We start from the raw sequence: 21,703 nt of genomic DNA, 5'->3' as shown, positions 1-21,703 counted from the left end.
GACTTTCTATATAAACCAGAAGAAATTTGAGGAGCAAGAAGAACAGACTGAATGGAAGATAAACATACCAGGACAATTATGGGGATTTGGAATAATAGGGAGACGATTTAAGGAATATAAATGGGCTAGCCCTTACAAAAAAATGGCAACTAAGTGGTCTCTCTTATTCCAAACAATATATATAATAATAGAGGGAGATCTATTTGATGATTGAAAAGCGTTGACATGGAAGGCTAGTTGGCAAAGAAAGAAAGCCAGAATAAGGCTGAAGAAAATTGGGGTTTTGATTTATTAGAGGGGATTTCATATTACTAATCAGAGGGTCAAAGGGAGAAGTTGAGATAAGGGAAATTTTGGTCATTAAATTTAAAATATTTGAAAATTAGTTGAAAACAAGGATGCTATTCGTTTAATATTTAAAAATTAGACCCAAAAGAAAAAAACCTATTGATTAACTCAGACAATATATATATATATATATATCTATATCTATCTATCTATCTATCTATCTATCTATCTATCTATCTATCTATCTATCTATATATATATATATATATATGTATATATATGTATATATATGTATATATATATATATATATATATATATATACATATATATACATATATATATACATATATATATATATATATATATATATATATATATATATATACATATATATACATATATATATATATATATATATATATATATATATATATATATATATATATATATATATATATATATATATATATATATATATATAGTAAAGGTAAAGGTTCCCCCGCACATGTGTGCTAGTCGTTTCCGACTCTAGGGGCCGGTGCTCATCTCCATTTCATAGCCGAAGAGCCAGCGCTTGTCCGAGGACGTCTCTGTGGTCATGTGGCCGGCATGACTAGACGCCAAAGGCGCACAGAACGCTGTTACCTTCCCACCGTAGTGGTCCCTATTTGTCTACTTGCATTTTTACGTGCTTTCGAACTGCTAGGTGGGCAGAAGCTGGGACGAGTAACAGGCGCTCACTCTGCTACGCGGCACTCGGGATTCGACCCACCAAACTGCCGACCTTCCGATCAACAAGTTCAGTGTCCTAACCCACTGAGCCACCGCGTCCCTTATATATATATATATATAATAGGCTGATTTATTAAAGGGGATATTGCATTATTAATTATTAATGATGTAAGATGGGGGGGAAATAGATAGCTTTTAGGAAATAGAACAAGATTATACCCAAATAGATAAGATGTGTATTTTGAATATTAGATTCTGTTATGAATTGAGATAAAGGAAACTTTGGTTACCTAAAACCTGGAAATTATAAATATCAAATGTTAAATTTGAATATTGATGGGAAACTAAAAATTGGGGAAAACTAATAACAGGACATTGATTCAATGTAAAGATTGAATGTAAAAGTAATTAAGATATGTATAAGCTAAAAAAAACTATTGATAAATGTAATAATGATGTTTTTATTTAGTTGCTATAATAAGAACTGTATTAGATTAAATATGAAATAGTAGATATTAAGGGAAAAAGAGAGGAAATGCTTGAGGTTGTAGTTTGAGATTTGTACTAACATTTTTTGTATGTTACTGAACTATTGATTAACCCAGCCACCACATTGCTTTTTAAATACCTAAATGTAAAATTAGAAAATTAATAAAAAATATTTTTTTAAAAAAGAAAACCCTCTTAACCAGGATTACCAGATGTTGATCTATGGGTCCCAGCACTCCAGATCACTGCTCTGGTTTGTTGGCACTCCAAAACATAGCCTAATTGTATCCAGGATTACCATTTTCCCATCAGTCTCCTCATTCTATTTCATTTCTAATTTGTCTGATGTCATCTCTTTCTCATGTAAGGCCAAACATTCATCCTGGGTTATTGCCTCCTTTTATTATTGAAAATCAAGCATGGCTTTTCTAGCTGAACATTCTGGATCAGACACTCCGGCCAGCACACAATTACAAATGACGCCTTGCAATCCCATTAAAAATTTAGAAATGTGAAGAGCGTCCTTCTCCTGGATGTGCTTTGTCCTACCATGTGCACATCCACACCATTTGTTGGACAGCGCTCATCTGTTTTACCCAGCTTTGAACTGTTTCCATGGATTCATTGTGAGGTTTTATCCTCTCTCAACTTTGAGGGCCTGAAAAATACAATTAGTCCCTTTCCCTCCGCTTGGCAGGTCTTTGTAGCTCAACTTGGGGCTGGTAAACACCAGCTGTGTGTAATGGAAACACATCCATCTAAGATGAAGCTGTGGAAGTTGTCATTTAAACCTGAGCTGGGGAGGGGAGGGTGTCAGACTCTCCTCCCTTAAAAGTCCACTCTACCAGATTTTGGGGTCCAGCAATATCTACTGGAGATGATTAGAGTCGGGAGCAATGGGGTCCCTCAGAGAGAATCTGGGGGCCACCAGGAGCAATGGGCCCAAGAAGACAGTCCTGGAAAAGTCCTGGGACTTCTACTCATACTCTTCCACCTTGCTGAATGACAGAATTCTTTCCCAAATTATTTGACCAGCCAAAATGGAGGTGGGGCAACTCCAGCTGCTCAACCACTTCAATTTCTAATCCTTGGAGTAGGGCTGAGGAAAGGCTCAGAACTTCATTGCCTCCATGATGATCCTGAACTTGATCTTAGGGGGCAAGATAGACTGTCTTGCCCCCTAAGATGAAGTTGTCTGCCTGCCTCTCAGTGGGCAATGATTCTTAGAGCTAACTGTCAATATTTGAACAATTGACTGAGGGTCTGAAGTCAGAGGATGTGGTTCTTAGTCCTCTGCCATGGTCAGACCGCTTCCTCATTGTCTGACATTAGTCACTGCCTTGAACCCCTATGGCAACCTTAGATGGCTCAGGAATTCTGGGAGTTGAAGTCCACGAGTCGTAAAAGAGCCAAGGTTGCCTACCCTGCCCTATGGGGTGGGAGGACTTATTCAGTTGGTCAACTGCTGGGAGTTTATGGATCCAAGTGGACTTCAATGGACCCTGAAGAACTTTCTCAGCAATCTGGAAAAGAAATCTCTTGAGTGACCAAAGCTGCACTCTGAATGATATTTCTGAACTGCTTCTCCCAATGCAGCAATTTTATTCCTGTGCTGATGACACATAAAGTTGTATTTCCGCTGCCCAGCTTGGGCTGGTGTGTTACTTAGAGTCCCTGATGGGTAATGTCATTCATGCCCTAATCCCCTCTTACTTAGATGACCGCAATGAGCTGCCTTGAAGTTGACTTGCAAGAAAACGTATCAGCCCATCTTCTAGCAAGTTGGAACTTCTATTTGTTATGGATCCCCTCTCTTAAGGGGGTCCCTCTGATGGGACCAAGAAGGGATTTCTCTGTGGTGGCCCCCTCCCTGTTATTTGAAGGACCATCATTTCCCAGTCATCTCTACCTGAACCACTAGAGCAGGGAGGCAGGATATGTTATGGCTCCCCTCTCTTAAGGAGGTCCATCTGATGGGACCAAGAAGAAGGGACTTCTCTGTGGTGGCTCCCTCCCTGTTATTTGAAGGACCATCATTTCCCAGTCATCTCTACCTGATCCACCAGAGCAGAGTCACAGGGGGTGTTACAGCTCCCCTGTCTTAAGGAGATCCATCTGGTGGGATTCAGAAGAAGGACCTTCTCTGTGGTGGCTCCCTCCCTGTGGAACATCATCTTTGCAGAGATAAGATTGCCTCCCCCCCCAACATTGATATGTTTTCAAAAGGTCCTGAAGACATGGCTTGGCCAGTGGGCCTGGGGACCCCAGAGAGGTCTGAAACCATCTGGTGGGATTCAGAAGAAGGGCCTTCTCTGTGGTGGCCCCCTCCCTGTGGAACATCATCTTTGCAGAGATAAGATTGCCTCCCCCCCAACATTGATATGTTTTCAAAAGGTCCTGAAGACATGGCTTGGCCAGTGGGCCTGGGGACCCCAGAGAGGTCTGAAACCATCAAGGGTTGGTTTGACTGTTGTCACCAAGGGGCTGAGGGGCTATTGGGTTTTGCATTTGGTGTTTTACTTAGCCCACCAGAGTCACTGTGCGTGAGATGAACAGCAATATGAAATTTCTAAATAGAGAAAGAAAGAAAGAAAGAAAGAAAGAAAGAAAGAAAGAAAGAAAGAAAGAAAGAAAGGAAGGAAGGAAGGAAGGAAGGAAGGAAGGAAGGAAGGAAGGAAGGAAGGAGAAAAGAAAGGAAGGAGAAAAGAAACAAGAAATAAAAAAGGAAGGAAGGAAGGAAGGAAGGAAGGAAGGAAGAAAAAAAGAAAGAAAGAAAAAGAAAGAAAGAAAGCTGATGCTACAGACACTTCACTAATGACCCATAGGCTTCAGGGATGAACCCCAGAACTGACCTTCACCTGAGGAGCTCTTGCTCCCCCTCATCTGCCCCCTAAGCAGAGCCTAAGGCTACCTTGCTGTTGTGATTCAATGTCAGCCTGTGCTTCCAGCAGCTGAGTCCGATGAATCTGAGGAGGAGGACGAGGGGTTTGGAGAGCCTTTGGTGTCAGAGGGAGGCTCTGATGCACTGAAGGACTCTCAGCCTGGCCCCTCCAGTCATGTTCCTTATGAGGCTCAGCTGTGTGAGGAGGAGGTGTCGGATTCAGAAGAGTCAAAACTGAATCTATGCAGAGACGCTAGAAGCAGAATGCAATCCAGCAGAGCAGAGCAGAGAAAATCAATGAGGCAACTCAGTGAGAGGAGGAGAAGGCAGTGAGAAGCCATCCCTTGGAACTGATAATAAAAGGGGAAGGTGTGGGTGGGGCTGGTTGCTGAAGGCAACCATTTGGAGACATTCTAAGAGAATCCTGGTCTGTTCTTGCTACTTCTGTTTAAACTCTTGTTTGTTGACTCTTGTTTGATATTCATTTATTGAAGGAAATATTCTGTTGCCTTTTTGTTTGAACTGGAAATAAATTTGTGTTTTTCCAGCCTATTGACTGTAAAAAGGAAAAAAGGGTTGTCCCTGACACACAAACAGGGCCAGTAGTAGGCTGGAACAGAACATTGCCTCAGAGAGATTCAAGCAAAAGCAAGGAATGACATTTTCGTTAGTAACATCATTTTTTTTTAATCATCCTCTTCTACCAGAAACGTCACTTGTTTCTCCAGAAAAGCTACTAAAACAAAGTGATTCCAAATAGTCTTTGCTGAAGATCTTGACTCGGTGTCACCTAACATCTTCCCACGAGACAGCGTCAACTATGCATTTGCTTTAATGAATTCTAAGGTACACATCGTTTGGGTACTGTTTCACCTCAGGATAATTAGCAGTGTAAAAATATGCTAATCCTCCTCCTCCTCCTCTCTGCACACCCCACTCCCTTCTAGCACTGATGGTATTATCTGGTTGGATAAAGAAATATCTGCAAGAAAAGAACCAAGCTTAGACCCCACCCCAGTTCTCCTCCTCCTCCTCTTCTCTGCACACTTGATTTTGTGTCATCGTTATTTATTTGTAAAATTTATTGGCTGCCTGTGTTTCCACGAGGTAACTCTGGGCAGCTTATTAAACTCATACCTTGCCCGTTTCGCCAAAGGTGACTCCAGGGCTGGGCGGTTTACAATCATACAATAAAAATACCACATAAAACATGAAAACAATAAATTAATGTTAACTCGGTTAAAATTAAATGGGCCAAGATAGAGATGAAGGGAGGAAAGTGCATTCGGGGAGAAGGTGTGTGTGTGTGTGTGTGTCTTATGTAAGCCTTAACCACCTCCAGATGTTAAGCAAATCACTGCAATTGTTAAATGAATCATACGGTCATTAAATGAATCCAGCATCCTCTATTGACTTTGCTTGTCAGAGGCTGGCAGGGAAGGTCACAAATCTAGATCACGTGACACAAGAATGCTGCAACTGTTGTCAATGCAAACAAGCACTCATTTTTTTTATCACACGTAGGTAAGGATGGTGCGATGGTTATAAGTGCAAAAGTCACTTTTTCAGTGCATTGTAAAATAATAATACAATAGAATAGGAAATATGAAATGGAATAGAATAGAATAGAATAGAATAGAATAGAATAGAATAGAATAGAATAGAATAGAATAGAATAGAATAGAATAGAATAGAATAGAATAGAATAGAATAGAATAGAATAGAATCTTTATTGAGAATAGAATAGAATAGGAATAGGAATAGGAATAGGAATAGGAATAGAATAGAAAATATGAAATGAAATAGAATAGAATAGAATAGAATAGAATAGAATAGAATCTTTATTGAGAATAGAATAGAATAGAATAGAATAGAATAGAATAGAATAGAATAGAATAGAATAGAATAGAATAGAATAGAATAGAATAGAATAGAATAGAATCTTTATTGAGAATAGAATAGAATAGAATAGAATAGAATAGAATAGAATAGAATAGAATAGAATAGAATAGAATAGAATCTTTATTGAGAATAGAATAGAATAGGAATAGGAATAGGAATAGGAATAGAATAGAAAATATGAAATGAAATAGAATAGAATAGAATAGAATAGAATAGAATAGAATAGAATAGAATCTTTATTGAGAATAGAATAGAATAGAATAGAATAGAATAGAATAGAATAGAATAGAATAGAATAGAATAGAATAGAATAGAATAGAATAGAATAGAATAGAATAGAATAGAATAGAATCTTTATTGAGAATAGAATAGAATAGAATAGAATAGAATAGAATAGAATAGAATAGAATAGAATAGAATAGAATAGAATAGAATAGAATAGAATCTTGAGAATAGAATAGAATAGGAATAGGAATAGGAATAGAATAGAAAATATGAAATGAAATAGAATAGAATAGAATAGAATAGAATCTTTATTGAGAATAGAATAGAATAGAATAGAATAGAACAGAATAGAATAGAATAGAATAGAATAGAACAGAATAGAATAGAATAGAATAGAATAGAATCTTAAGAATAGAATAGAATAGGAATAGGAATAGAATAGAAAATATGAAATGAAATAGAATAGAATAGAATAGAATAGAATAGAATAGAATCTTTATTGAGAATAGAACAGAACAGAACAGAACAGAATATAGAATAGAATAGAATAAGAATAGAATAGAATAGAATAGAATAGAATAGAATAGAATAGAATAGAATAGAATAGAATAGAATAGAATAGAATAGAATAGAATAGAATAGAATAGAATAGGAAAACCGAGTTGGAAGGGACCTTGGAGGTCTTCTAGTCCACCCCCCTGCTCAGGCAGGAAACCTATACCGTTTCAGACAAATGGTTGTCCAATCTCTTCTTAGCTTCAAATTGTTGCTAAACAAATGGTTATAAGTAAAGGACTCCTTGTAACTGCCACCAATCTCCCACCAAAAGCCACTCTGTCATTTTCTAGCGTACCCCAAGCCCCTTACCCCAGCTCTTGGGGTGAGGAACCCGGTGCAGCTACTTTGAACAAAAAGGACGAGCCAGTATAACTAGGACACCACCACCCACACACCCCTAAACACCACGTTGCGCTCTCTGCTCCCGTCGCGGGGTCCCACGGTGCCGTTTCAAGCCGCCCACCTTCGGCCAAGAGCCTGCCGCCGCTGCAGCTGGCTCCCCAAAGCACGTCAAGAGGACGGTCGCAGAAACAAATAAACCTGATCTGAGCCAGATAACTTTGATGGAGGGTGTCTGTCGGGGGCTTGGAGATTGCTATTAATGCAACTCCCTCTAATTGCTTTCTTGTAATCGGCGGCTGCTAGGCGGAACTAGGTAATAAATGAAATCCAATTACGTTCTTTCTCCGTATTTATTTGATTCAGGAGAATTTGTCAAGTGGAGGGAAGGGCTCCTTTGGGGTAATGGCAGACTCAGGAGCACCACCAGAGGGGTCTTCCCTGGGATGTCCACCCCAGAGGTGACCTTTAGCCCAGGGCAGGAAGGGCTGGTTGACCCCAAACATATCTCCCTGTCCTGGAAGGAGGACCCTCGGGCACAGAGGTCATCCACAATGAGGTGGCCAACGGGGAGCGTCACATTTTGACCTAACAGGGAAGTTGGAGTGAACGTCCGAGAATAACTACGGAGATCCTCAATCATCCAGATCATGGTTGTTGCAGAGGTGCTTTTTCAAAAAAAGGCAGCTGGACTTTCTTGTTTTTTTTTTCCTTGAAAATGATCCGCTTCTCATTCAAGGAGCTTCTCAAGCTCAGCCAAGTTCATCCATCCTTCTTCACCTTCATCAGAACCGAAGAAGCTTCTTGGATGAGAAGCGAAATGTTTTCAAGGTAAAAAACCCAAGGAGGTCCAGCTGCCTTTTGGAAAAGCACCTTTAGGATAGTCATCTGCAGTGCTTTTTTTGTAAAAGAAAAAGGTGCCGGAACTCACGCATGTCATACAGCCCGCCTTGCCTACCCTACAAGGTTCCATCCAAAAAAGGTGCCGGAACTCCGTTCTGAGCGTTCTATGATAAAAAAAAGTCCTGGTCATCTGTAAGTTCATGGCCAGAAAAAGACCAATAGCTTAAATGGGATGGGATAAAGACGGGTCAAGGATATTAATGCTGAAGGTCTCATGTTATGCCCAAGCTGAAGGCCACCAAGCTGGCCTGATCCGCTAGATCCATTCTGGCTGCCTGGTGGGGAATGGAAGGATTTATATATACTTTGCTGTCATCTGGTAGTTAGCACTCCGAGGAAATCCTTCCATTCCCCATCAATCAGTTAGCACTGAAGGAGCTTCTTGGATGAGAAGCCAAACATTTTCAAGAGAAAAACTCAAGAAAGTCCCAAAGATGCTTTTTTTCAGGAGGCAATTGGACTTTCTTGTTTTTTCTTTGAAGAAGTTTCGCTTCTCATCCAAGAAGCTTCTTCAGCTCTGACTGGATGGTGGGGAATGGAAGGATTTATACTCCTTGCAGACAGCTGGTCATTTGCGCTCTTTCAGAAAGTTGTTGGAGTCACTTGGAGGAGTGTCTGTGTTCTCAGGATCCAAGTGGCCTCAACGACTCTCTAAAAGAAGGCACATGACCAGCTGTCTGCAAGGAGTATAAATCCTTCCATTCCCCACCATCCAGTCAGAGCTGAAGAAGCTTGTTGGATGAGAAGCGAAACGTCTTCAAAGAAAAACAAGAAAGCCAAGTTGCCTCCTGAAAAAAGGCACCTTTGAGATAACCATGACCTGGATGTCTGAGAATCTCTATAACCAAGAAAATCCAGTTGTTGTTTTTTTGGAAAACCACTTTTGGAACTTTTCAGAACTTTTACACCTGCTTTGTGGAAATCTGCCATAATAGATAAATGGGATCTTCTCATTTAGAGAGGGTAATCTAGTGTGCAAGAGAGCTCCTTAAGAAGCAGAGGAGAAGGTTAGAGACACCCAAAAAAGGAATCAGAACAATGGACGACACAGCCTGATCCCCCAAACTCTGCCCACCCACCAACCATTGTCTACTCTTGCTGACCTTCTACATTTTAAGAAGGGTTATTTTAGGTTTCTGTGTTCTGTACCAGCCTGCTACCGGCCCTGCAGAAAAGGCAGGGACAACCCCTTTTACAAGAAGGCAAGAGGCTGGAACTAAGCCTGCCAAATTTATTAACATAAAAACATAAACAGAGCAAAGAGAGCAAACACGAACCATGAAACAGGAACTACCAGTATTCAAGCGGTTGCCTTCAGCAAACCAGCCCTCCCACGCATTCCCCTTTTATACAGTTCAGAGCGTGGCTTCTCTCTGCCTCCTTCCGAGGTGCCCCATTGCCTTCCTCTGTTTACTCCTGATTGACTGCCTCCTGCGTCGGGCGTCCTTGAACAGGGCCAGCTGTGGGTCACCTTCATCCACGCTGTCAGGCTCACACAGCTGGGTCTGCGTCGTGACCAGGTGGGAGGGGCCTGGCTGAGGGCTCTCATCAGCAAGCTCTCCAACCCCCTCAGCAAGCTCTCCAACACCCCCCTCCTCCTCTGAGTCGTCCGACCCAAATGCCGAACCCACAGGCTGACCCTGAATCACAACATTCTGCCTGTCCTGGTGCCTCTAAAAAGGTCCCCATCACCCCCTCGAGCACATATGGAGAAGGTGCCAGAGTGGGGGAAGAGTGGCAAAGATTTATTTATCTATTTATTGTCAGGTGCAAAAAAAAACAAAACAACCCCTAGGAGCCAGGATGGAGTTCAGAAGCACTGTGAGTTTATTCCATACAGGTAAGTCCTGGATTTACGACCACAATTAAGCCCATATTTCCTGTTGCTAAGCAAGACAACTGTTGAGTTTTGCCCCATTTTACGACCTTCCTTGCCACCTTTGTTAAGTGAACCCCTGCGGCTATTCAGTTAGTTAAACACGCTTGTGAAGTGAATTTGGCTTCCCCATTGACTTTGACGGTCAGAAGGTTGCAAAAGGGGATTATGTGACCCCAGGACACTGCAACGGTCATAAATATGAGTCAGTTGCTAAGCGGCTAAATTTTGATCCTGTGACGGTAGGGATGCTAATAGGGGTGTGAGTCAGGGCACCTCTCGGCTCTCGGTTCTCTTTTTCGTCTAACATCTGACAGGTTCTGCTTTTTGGGGGAACGACAACCATTTTGCAAGAGAGAAAGTAGGCACGCTTTTCTGGTCCCTTTGCAGAACTTCTCTGTTGGATTTGGCAGAAATTATAAAGACACCAGGGAAGCTTCCCGTTATTCAGGGGACTGCTTATAAGCGCTATGTGCTTAGAGCTCGGAGCATTTTTAGAGACCCCCACACACATCCAATGTTTATCATATGTATATATTCAAACTAGACTGTGATGTTTCTTTTTGATCATATATGTGGATATATCCATAATGGCATTTTTTTTGACAGCTGAATGCAACAAAATTTCATTTTAATGTATGCTGATTAGTGTACCTTTAAAGTGACAACAAACCTATTCTGTTCTATTCTATTCTATTCTATTCTATTCTATTCTATTCTATTCTATTCTATTCTATTCTATTCTATTCTATTCTGTTCTGTTCTGTTCTGTTCTGTTCTGTTCTGTTCTATTTCGTCCCATTCCATCATTCTCTTCTCTTCTCTTCTCTTCTCTTCTCTTCTCTTCTCTTCTCTTCTCTTCTCTTCTCTTCTCTTCTCTTCTCTTCTCTTCTCTTCTCTTCTCTTCGCTTCTCCTCTCCTCTCCTCTCCTCTCCTCTCCTCTCCTCTCCTCTCCTCTCCTCTCCTCTCCCCACCCCTCCTCTCTTCATCTATTCTATTCTATTCCCTTCCCTTCCATTCTATTCTATTCCACTCCACTCCATATTTTCTATTCTATTCTATTCTATTCTATTCTGTTCTGTTCTGTTCTGTTCTGTTCTGTTCTGTTCTGTTCTATTTCGTCCCATTCCATCATTCTCTTCTCTTCTCTTCTCTTCTCTTCTCTTCTCTTCTCTTCTCTTCTCTTCTCTTCTCTTCTCTTCTCTTCGCTTCTCTTCTCTTCTCTTCGCTTCGCTTCTCCTCTCCTCTCCTCTCCTCTCCTCTCCTCTCCTCTCCTCTCCTCTCCTCTCCTCTCCTCTCCTCTCCTCTCCTCTCCTCTCCTCTCCTCTCCCCACCCCTCCTCTCTTCATCTATTCTATTCTATTCCCTTCCATTCCATTCTATTCTATTCCACTCCACTCCATATTTTCTATTCTATTCTATTCTATTCTATTCTATTCTATTCTATTCTATTCTATTCTATTCTATTCTATTCTATTCTATTCTATTCTATTCTATTCTATTCTATTCTATTCTATTCTATTCTTATTCTATTCTATTCCACTCCACTCCATTCCAATCCACTCCACTCCACTCCATATTTTCTATTCCATTCCATTCTATTTCATTCCACTCCCCTCCATCTATTCTATTCTATTCTATTCTATTCTATTCTATTCTATTCTATTCTATTCTATTCTATTCTATTCTATTCTATTCTATTCTATTCTATTCTATTCTATTCTATTCTATTCTATTTTTGAAAAGGGGCCTGCTAGGGTTCATAAACCCAACACAGGGCCAGTTTTTAAGATTAACTTGGTTCCTAGTCTGCCTTTCTGCATATAAAACCTTCGAGGTGGCTCAATAAGTACAGCAACAGAAAATATGAACTATAAAAGATAAGCAATAAAAAGAGCCAGCTATATATAAAACCTAAGAATAAAAATAATACGATGAGATATAAGGCAAACATAAAATCAAAATTAATTCAGCTAACAGTTAATTACTGTTATTTTTATTTATTTCACCAGGCTTCGCAAATAACCGTATGCAACATTTATCCCCACACTGGTAAATTGAGTTAATAAAAGCCAAAGATTGTATCAACTGTGTGATAACAAAGGTGGGTTTCCCCCCAATCCCAAATAACAAAAGAATAGGGGCTGAGCAGGAGGGAGGGGCTCAAATCATCATCATCCCCTCATGGTAGAGAATGGGATCACCCAAGAATCAGGAATGAAAAATGGAGTTACTTCTGAGCACTTTCCTTTATTGGCCATTGCCGATTGGCGGAATCTTGACTGCATCACTACAGGTTGTCCCTAGATGAGCCCAAAATTTCTGTGTCTAAGTGAGACAGCAGTTAAGTGAATCTTTCCCCATTTTACGACCTTTCTTGCCACTGTTATCCAGTGAATCCCTGAAGCTGCTAAGTTACTAACACGGTTGTTAAGCGAATCTGGCTTCCCCATTCTGACTTTGCTTGTCGGAAGGTTGCCAAAGGGGATCGCGTGACCCTAGGGATCGCGTGACCGTTATAAACATGAGCCGGTTGCCACGTGTCCAAATTTTGATCATGTGACTACAAGGAGGCTGCAACGGTCGTAAGTGTGAAAAACTGCCATAAGTCACTTTTTCCCCCCTGTGCTGTTTTCAGTTCGAAGGGTCACAAAGTGAATGCTTGTAAGTTGAGGACCACCTGTATAGGTATACTCTGGGAACTATTAGGGAGGAGCTGTCTTCACCCTCTCTCTCTCTCACACGAACTAAGCTTTCCTGCCTCTTTGCCCTCTGGGAAGCAGCCCCCTCCCTTCCTGGGAATCCAGACTACATTCCACCATATCACCCTGTTGTGTGCAACAGCCAACGAGGCAGGGAATTGGGTCAGCCTTCTTTGTGCATTCCCTGCCAGCCTTAAAAATTGCTTGGGTTCCATGTTGCAAGTCAACTGACTCCATTCCCCTTGCTCAGGTTCTCCAGCCCTCAACAGTTCTGTTGTGTAGTAGGTTCTGGAGAGCAGAAAGGACGCCGAGACGATGAGTACAGCATGGCAGATCTTTATTTGGTGGAAGTGACTGTACTGGGGGAATAGGGGTTACCTGCCCTCCTTTTATACCGGGCCAGGTGAGCAGCCAGCCAATCATTTTGAACCTCTGTTTCCCGCCGAAACTGGGTTCCTGCCAAAACAGTTACAGTTCAACGCCCCCTGGTGGTGACTGCTATGTAAGTGTGTATGTGTTCTCTTCACCTGGATACGTAACAAGTTCTGCTTCAGTAATGCTAAGAGGAAGACTGGAGGACCCCTGGATTATTGACAGATGAGGCAGGAAATACCCCAGTGCCCTCCCCAGCCAATGGGTTCTTTCCAGCTTGGTCTAGGTGGCCTCCTGGATTTCAGCGACAAAGAGGAGGTCAACTTTGACTGGTTTATTCTGACTTGCTTGGGATTTCAAAGAGCCACACATCTCTTTTTTCACAAGCACACTCTCAAGACTCTCCAGTTCCCAGGTGTGGCCATCAGGTCCAGCAGAAGGGTGTGTGTGTGTGTGTGTGTGTGTGTGTGTGTGTGTGTTTGTGTGCCGCACAAATGACAACAAGCTGTTGGACCTGAATCTCATAAAATCACAAATTCTCAGTTAGGCTGTGGACCCCCCCTCAGGCATTTGTTAACAGGTTTGCTGGGGATCTTCCTTAAAAAAACAAAAAACAAAACCTGGATGGACCCAAACACGGGAAGCCTTAATCCGGTGATCTTTGAGTTAGGAGTAGTCATTGGAAAAGAGTGATTTATGTACCGCAAAGGAAGAGCAAGATAGTGAAAGAACATCTGTAGCTTGGCTAAATTTAGATTTGCTGGATTTACTAAATGCATCAAAAATTTAATTCCCATGGCCGTAAATATTTATTTATGTTCATAAGGTGGACACCCAGAGAGAAACAGGGCTCATGAGCTCAAAAACAGGTAATTCGTTTGCTTTGAAAATTGGATTTCAGCATCTTCTTTCGTCTATGGTTCAACCAGTCTAGCAAGGTCAAGAATCAGCCCAGGATTGCACTAGTCTTGCAGCAGCATGACTTTCTTTTTCTTTCTTTCTTTCTTTCTTTCTTTCTTTCTTTCTTTCTTTCTTTCTTTCTTTCTTTCTTTCTTTCTTTCTTTCTTTCTTTCTTTCTTTCTTTCTTTCTTTCTTTCTTTCTCTCTCTCTCTCTCTCTCTCTCTCTCTCTCTCTCTCTCTCTTTCTTTCTTTCTTTCTTTCTTTCTTTCTTTCTTTCTTTCTTTCTCTCTTTCTTTTCCTTCCTTCCTTCCTTCCTTCCTTCCTTCCTTCCTCTCTTTCTTACTTTCTTTCTTTTCTCCCTCCCTCTCTCTTTTATTTCCTTCTCCACCTATCTTCCATAAAAAGTGACCTGTTCTATCTTTGAAGGCCACAAAGTACCACAGCTGGTCCCAGATCCATAGATTACATCCATCCCATGCCAGCCTAAATGCCCATCACCCGCTATTAAAGTGACCCACCTTCTTCCAGCCAGAAGCTAAGAAGCAGGACTCAAAATGTGCACCTTGGTGGTGTCAGGGAAAAAACTTGTTAAAGAGAAACAAGAGACAACTCACAACAAAATTCTCACTTTAGGTTCCAGAGGTGTATTTAAATTTGACACACAATCCAGTACTTGCATTTCCACAGCTTATTGCAGTAAGGACCAAATGGACAGCAGTCATTAAGTGTGACGGCTGAGCCAGATGGCAACACCCAAATCTTCGAGGCACGCTTTATACCTCAGCGGTGTGCCTGTCCCTTGACATTCTGGTGCCACCCAATAGCTATCCCATTTCTCTTTCTCGGGACTGACCTCCGACTCAGCTCCATATTCCTGGAACCGATTCCTTATTCTTATTCCGTTTTCCTAGTTACTGAGGCAGTTTCCTGTTCTTCCTTGTCCTTGCTCTGACCACTACTTTCCTCATTACTGTTTCTACTCGTGTCATTGTACCCGTGAACAAGGCTCAGTTCCTCAATTCCTGTGCTATCTGGTTCCGCACTCTGTTCCTGTGGAGAAATGTGTGCCAACCACAATTTTTCAACCATCTACTGCAAATGTCACAGTTCTTCCTTTTACTAAGTATGTCTCAGCAGATACCGGTCTTTATTTTTATTGACTATCAAACAAATATGTTTGATTTATACAGAGAGAATTATTAAGATATTTTTTTTTCCTTTCACAGTGGCTGCTCTGCCCTTTGGTAAAGTCTCTTCTGAAACCAGGATCTCGATCCACTTGGCTGCCACACAATCCATAATGCACCACCCAACAGGCCTTCTTTTCCCTCATTTTCAGTCCTCCCAAATCAACTTTGGAGGCGTCCCCTTTTTTGGGGGGCAGTTCGCTTCCCTTCTGAGCATCAGCAAACATCACCCAAGGCAGACTATGAAGAAGAGTCTTCAGGGACTGGCACGTTATCTGGGGGCTAAGAAGGGAAGCTGGGGATGATGGGAAATGTAGTGCCACACTCTCAGGAAGGGTTTCCCTTCCTCTCCCTTCCCATGGCCTGGGAAATGCAGGGAAAGAAGCTTTCCTGCCCACTTTCTGGTGGGGTCCTACTTTTATTTATTTATTTATTTTCATTTCGCCATCAGGGTCCTATTTTTTCACTCCCCCCCCCCCAGTCATTTCTGGCAGCCGTTGGGGCCAACTACAGCTGTCCGCTTTGCCCAGGGCCTGAGGAGCAGCAGGAAAGGCTGTAGTATATTTATGTCTTGAGCAGACCAGATCACTTGCTCTATTAAGCATGGTTTAAATCATCCCCACGCCACCCACCCCCACTCCCTTCCCCCAGGGCCTTGGAGTAGGCATCAGCCATTAAACACCCCATTAGCTTGCATTTACAAATCTGCAAAAAGGCTGTAGCTGCCTATCTGAAGGCCACTGAGGGAGAAGAGGAGAGACAGGAACACAGTCGCCTCCCTCTGAACCCCCAGGCAGTTTTGTGGACTAATCACACACACACACACACACACAGAGAGAGAGAGAGAGAGAGAGAGAGAGAGAGAGAGAGAGAGAGAGAGAGAGAGAGAGAGAGAGAGAGAGAGACAGCTGAGCTTTCCCTACACCCAAGAGGAAGGGGCTGGTCCTCACAGCCACAGTTTGTGAAAACTCCACCCTACATCCCAAAGTCCATCGAAATTCAGGGGTCTCCAATCTTGGCAACTTTACAACTTGTGGACCAGCTCCCAGAATTCGTCAGCCATCCATACATTTCTGAGCTGGGCTGTTTCCCCACAAACATGTTATCACCAGGCTAGGGACCCTCCTCAGTACATGAGGAAAGAGGCTTTAAAAAAAAAGTTTATGTATAGCACTAGTGTCGAATCCAAACATGCTAGGGAATTCCCAATACATTCTCTGTCAGAGATGATGCCTTGCAGAGGAACAAGAGACAACTCAGTTGAAATAAGTTTTGTGAGTGAAGAGGGCTCCTCCCTAATAGTTCCCAGAGTATATGCCTTATGGAGATGTTAGCATGCTTTAGTTGGGCAAGATTCTGTCTATGGGTGAGGAGCTATAAAGTAATTTGCTAGGGAGAATCACAATGTGCCTTTCTTGCTTTTGGGAGCTTGACAGGGATGGAGAAATTTGTGCTAGAGAAAGTGGGTGAAGATGGCTCCTCCCTAATAGTTCCCAGGGTATATGCCTTATGGGGAGGTTTGCATGCTTTAGTTTGGCAAGATTCTGTCTATGGGTGGAGAACAATAAAGAAACCTGCTTAGAAGAATCACCAAGTACTTTTTTTAGTTTTGGGATCCAGACAGGGACGGATAAATCTAAAAGTAGAGGAAACAAAGACTTCGAGACCCCAGGAGCATCAACCACTTATTCCAGAAAACAAAATAATGCTTGTGGTTCCTACCGGTGAGGGACGTAAATGGAAAAGACTCCTGTGTTCATGGGTTACTTGTCAGCTTCCCAAGGGTCCCCTGCTTAGACCACTGGATCAAAGAGGGCCTGCTTCCAACTTCTGCTGACCTTCTCACTCCTGGCTGGAGCCCCTCCACCAACAGAGAGATTGGCAGGGGCTGAGCTCAGGCAGACCCTCAAAGCCCTGCCTCCTCCTCCCCCTTCCCCCCCTCCCCGCTCTGGGCAAGCGATCCAGCTGAACTCCTCCATTTGCGCGAGACGTTTTGTCAGATCTCCGATGAGACACATGACTAATTTTGCAACGTTAATTTGCCTCGGCATATTAGAAGGCCTTAATTTTTTCCCTCCGGATCCTCTTATTACGGCTGCACCTTGTAGGCACCAGGTAACGGTAATTGCCATTGTTAGCAGAGTTGCGTGTGCTGTGAAAACAGAGGGATCGAGGAAGATTGAGCTTGACGTGAGGAGAGGCGAATGGGGAGGATGCCAGCAGACGTTTGCAAGATAAAAAGAACCCGAAGGAGGAATCAGATTCTGCCCGATTGTCTTTTAAACATAAAAGCTGAGCTGGGGAGCCACAGCCCCCTCCAAGGGCATCTTAAGGTGCTCAGGGAAGGAAGAGACGGGTGATCTATGAACTGGCAAGATAAATGCCTACGGATACTCTCAGTCACCCAGGTCAGGGTTGCCTCAAAGAGAACCGAAGGAGCTTCTCCAGTGGGAAGCAAAACGTCGCCAAAGGGGGGGGGGGAAACCCCAGAAGAAAGTCCAGTTGCCTTTTGGGAAAAGAGCATCTTTGGGATATGAATTCACTCAAAAGCAGGACAGCTGGCATTACTGGCAGTCCTCGACTTATGGCCACAATTGGGGACAGAATTTCTGATCAGTGAGTTGTGCTCAATTTGATGTCCTTTTTTGCCATGGTTGACGGGTCACAAGTCACTTTTTTTCAGGGTTGCCATAACTTGGAGCTAAAGGAATGGTTGTAAGTCAAGGACCACCTGAAGCCGAAGTACCTGACTGGAGAAAGAAAGAGAAGAAAGATAGGAAGACAAGGAAGACAGGAAGGAAGGAAGGAAGGAAGGAAGGAAGGAAGGAAGGAAGGAAGGAAGGAAGGAAGGAAGGAGACAAAACAAAGAGAAAGAGAAAGAGAAAGAAAGAAAAGGGAGAGAGAAAAAGAAAGGAAGGGAGGGAGGGAGGAAGGAAGGAAGGAAAGAAGGAAGGAAGGAAGGAGAGAATGGGGAGAGAAAGAGAGTGTGAGAAAAAAGAAAACAAGAAAGAAAGAGGAAGAGAAAAAGAGAAAGAAAGAAGAGAAAAAAGAAAGAAGGAAAGAAAGAAAGAGCAAGAGACAAAGAGAAAGAAGAGAAAAAGAAAGGAAGGAGAGAGAGAAAAAAGGAAAGAAGGAAGAGAAAAAGAAATAAAAAAGAGAAAGGAAGGAAGGAGAGAATTAGGAAAAGAAAGAAAAAGACAGAAAGAAAAAGGAAGAAAGAGAGAAAGAAAGAAAGGGAATGAGAGAGAAAGAAAAGAAGAATAAAAAGAGAGAGAGAGAAAGAAAGAGGGAATGAGCAAAAGAAAAAGAAAGAAAGGAAGGAAGGAAGGAAGGAAGGAAGGAAGGAAGGAAGGAAGGAAGGAAGGAAGGGAGGAAGGAAGGAAGGAAGGAAAATTCTGGGAGTTGACATCCACAGGTCTTAAAGCTGCCAAGGTTGGACACCTCTGCTAGAAGCAGAACTTCCCTTTCCAACTTGGTACTGAGACATATGGAGATGGACCCTCCCCATCATAGGTCTCTCTTGCTGTGGTGGCCTGAAGATCAAGGTCCCTAGCTTCTCTCTTCCATCCCCCTCTCCTCAACATCTTAAACTCCAGGCCACCCAGAACCTGCACTTGAGAAACAAGGCTGCCTCCAGAAGTTGTGGGTGCTCCAACCCTGAAAGTTTCCAAGAAGAGACTGGACAGCTGTTTGTGTGGAATGGTAGAGGGTCTCCTGCTGGAGCAGGAGCTTGGACTGGAAGACCTTCAAAGTTCCTTCCAGCTTTGAGATAAGATAAGATAAGATAAGATAAGATAAGATAAGATAAGATAAGATAAGATAAGATAAGATAAGATAAGATAAGATAAGATAAGATAAGATAAGATAAGATAAGATAAGATAAGATAAGATAAGATAAGATAAATCTTTATTGTCATTTTTTTTACTGTGGGCACAACGGCACACATCAAAAATGAAATTTAGTTGCCCGCTCTCAAAGTGGAACACATACATGACACACACCTAACCATACTATATACACATACAGTATGTATAGACCCACATCCCTACCTATACATAACAAATATTAAATACTTGAATATATAACGGAAGGAGGAAGCTTGAGAGTTCACAAGGTTAATGCTGTACGGAATGAAACTATGGCTGAATCTGGATGTTCTGCTACAGATACCACAAAGTCTCCTCCCAGAAGGTAACAAGGAAAACAGGTCGCGAAGAGGATGAGTACTATCCCAGATAATCTTACAGGCCGTGCTCAAACAACGCTTCTGTGCTATGTCCTGGATGGGAGGGAGGGAACTGCCAATGATCTTTTCGGCCATCCTCACCACTCTCTGCACCGCCTTCCTGTCTGAAGCAGTGAGGCTTCCAAACCAGACTGTGATGCTGCATGAAAGGATTCTCTCGATCGTTCCCCCTGTAGAAAGTGGTCAGGACAGGGGAAGGAAGATATGGAACGAAACTATGGCTGAATCTGGATGTTCTGCTGCAGATACCACGAAGCCCCCTCCTCCCAGAAGGTAACAAGGAAAACAAGTCGTGAAGAGGATGTGTCGTGTCCCAGACAATCTTGCGGACCCTATTCTGTTATTCTGCTAGCTAAAGTGGCCCATAAGAAAAGAACAATCCAATCTTCCTGTAGTAGGGAAGTAACTTTATGGCCCAAATACAATATACAGTTTCATAACATTTTAAATCCTCTCCCACAAGCATCTAAGGCACATACAAAGTTGTGTTCTCTTGTTGAAATCGACATCCAATTAATCAATTACAAACTGGCCATAACTAAAACCTACTTTAGACCAAAACCTGCTCAAAAACAAACAAAAAATAAAAACATCCCCCTGTTTGAATCCTGTAACAACTATCTAAAATGTTATTCCCTCCTTTCCCAAGATTTCCTGCCCGTATGAAGCAGACTTGGCATGTACTTTGACAGGCGTGCCAGCATAAAAGTAGTGGGGCGGGGTGAGCTCAAATCCTATTCAGAAGAACCTCAGAATCCTGCAAAGTCCTCTTGAGAACTTGGAATGAGTCACAACGGTCACGAGATCCACCAGCAGCAATTCGATCAGCACCAGCTGAGCTCATTGCCCGGATTGGATAATGACATTGTGAGTTGTGAGTCAACAACCCATGTCACTCATGACATCATTTCATCATCCCAAGAAGAGCAGAAACACCATCCAGAACCAGATTCACTTCACCAAACGAAAAACAAGATATTTGATACGTCTGCTTGCTCAATGCCAACACCAAAATTTATGCTTGGCAGCATCTGTCAGTGCGAAAGCCGTCCAGAATCCCCCCAGGAACGGGGAATAATATTAAATTCTGTCAAGTCCTAGCAACGACTTGTCTACTTAACTGGTGTTTCTCCCCTGCCACCACCCCCACCCCCGCAAAAGTAGGGGTATACAATCCCCATCCTTTGCAGCACAGTTGGAAAAGACGGTGAGAATGATGGAAAACCTGGAAACGCTTCGTGTAAGGAGGATCAATTTTGCTCTTTCTGTCTTACTGAAAAGCCACAAGGGCAGAGAAGGATTTAAGCATTTAAATGCCGGCTTCAGAGGACCCACAGGAGGCATTGTAGCCTGGCAGAAACCTCTCCAACCTTGGTGCCCTCAGGGGCATCAACATCAACTCAACAGTTAGCAAAGTTCCCGTTGGATGCCCTTGACGTTCATCTCTCTGGCAAGCGTCCAGCTTGAGAAATCTTGCCAGCAGCAGCTCCCCCATCAAGGGAACGGCCAGAGAGTGCCCTAAACAAGGTCCTGAGCCACAGACACTTGAAAATAAGCCATGTTGTAGCCAAAAGAGCATCATCAGGTAGCATCTGAACACTCACCGCTTGGATGTCCTGGATCGCAGGATTGGCTGAAGAGGCGCATCCAATTCTTCTCAACTTTTCCACGTTCTGCCTCTTCTGGGTTCTTCTCCTTGAAAACTGGGGCTTTCTGTCAAAAGAAATGCATCGGTCACCCCAGATGAACCTTTCCTAGACAGAACAACAGAACAACAGCAGACTTGGAAGGGACCTTGGAGGACTTCTAGTCCAACCCCCTGCACAAGCAGAAAACCTTACACCGTTCCAGAGAAATGGCTGACCAACCTCTTCTTAAAATCCTCCAGGGATGGAGCAGCCAGAGTTTTTGGAGGAAAGCCGTTCCACTGGTTAATTGTGCTCACTGTTAGGAAATTTCTCCTTAGTTCTAGTTCTAGGTTGCTTCTCTCCTTGGTTAGTTTCCATCCATTATATCCTGTCCTGTTTCCTGATGCTTTGGAGAATACGTTGACCCCTCCTCTTCTTTGTGGCAGCCCCACAAACATTGGAAGGCCACTATC

At 42.6% G+C, this 21,703-nt stretch overlaps 1 protein-coding gene across 3 annotated transcripts in view; it reads right to left on the bottom strand.

Moving 5' to 3' along the window:
- Positions 1–21,703, bottom strand: part of CNTFR (ciliary neurotrophic factor receptor) — a gene marked incomplete at its 3' end in the record, with an annotated part of 353,983 nt that overhangs the window by 238,139 nt on the left and 94,141 nt on the right. For all 3 annotated transcript variants that reach the window (XM_081319297.1, XM_081319298.1, XM_081319299.1), the window contains exon 2: positions 21,207–21,315. The remainder of the gene's footprint in view (positions 1–21,206; positions 21,316–21,703) is intronic.

Source organism: Vipera berus, assembly GCF_964194415.1.
Source record: "Vipera berus genome assembly, chromosome: 2".
Lineage (NCBI taxonomy): Eukaryota > Metazoa > Chordata > Lepidosauria > Squamata > Viperidae > Vipera > Vipera berus.
This window is presented reverse-complemented; position numbering and strand designations above follow the sequence as displayed.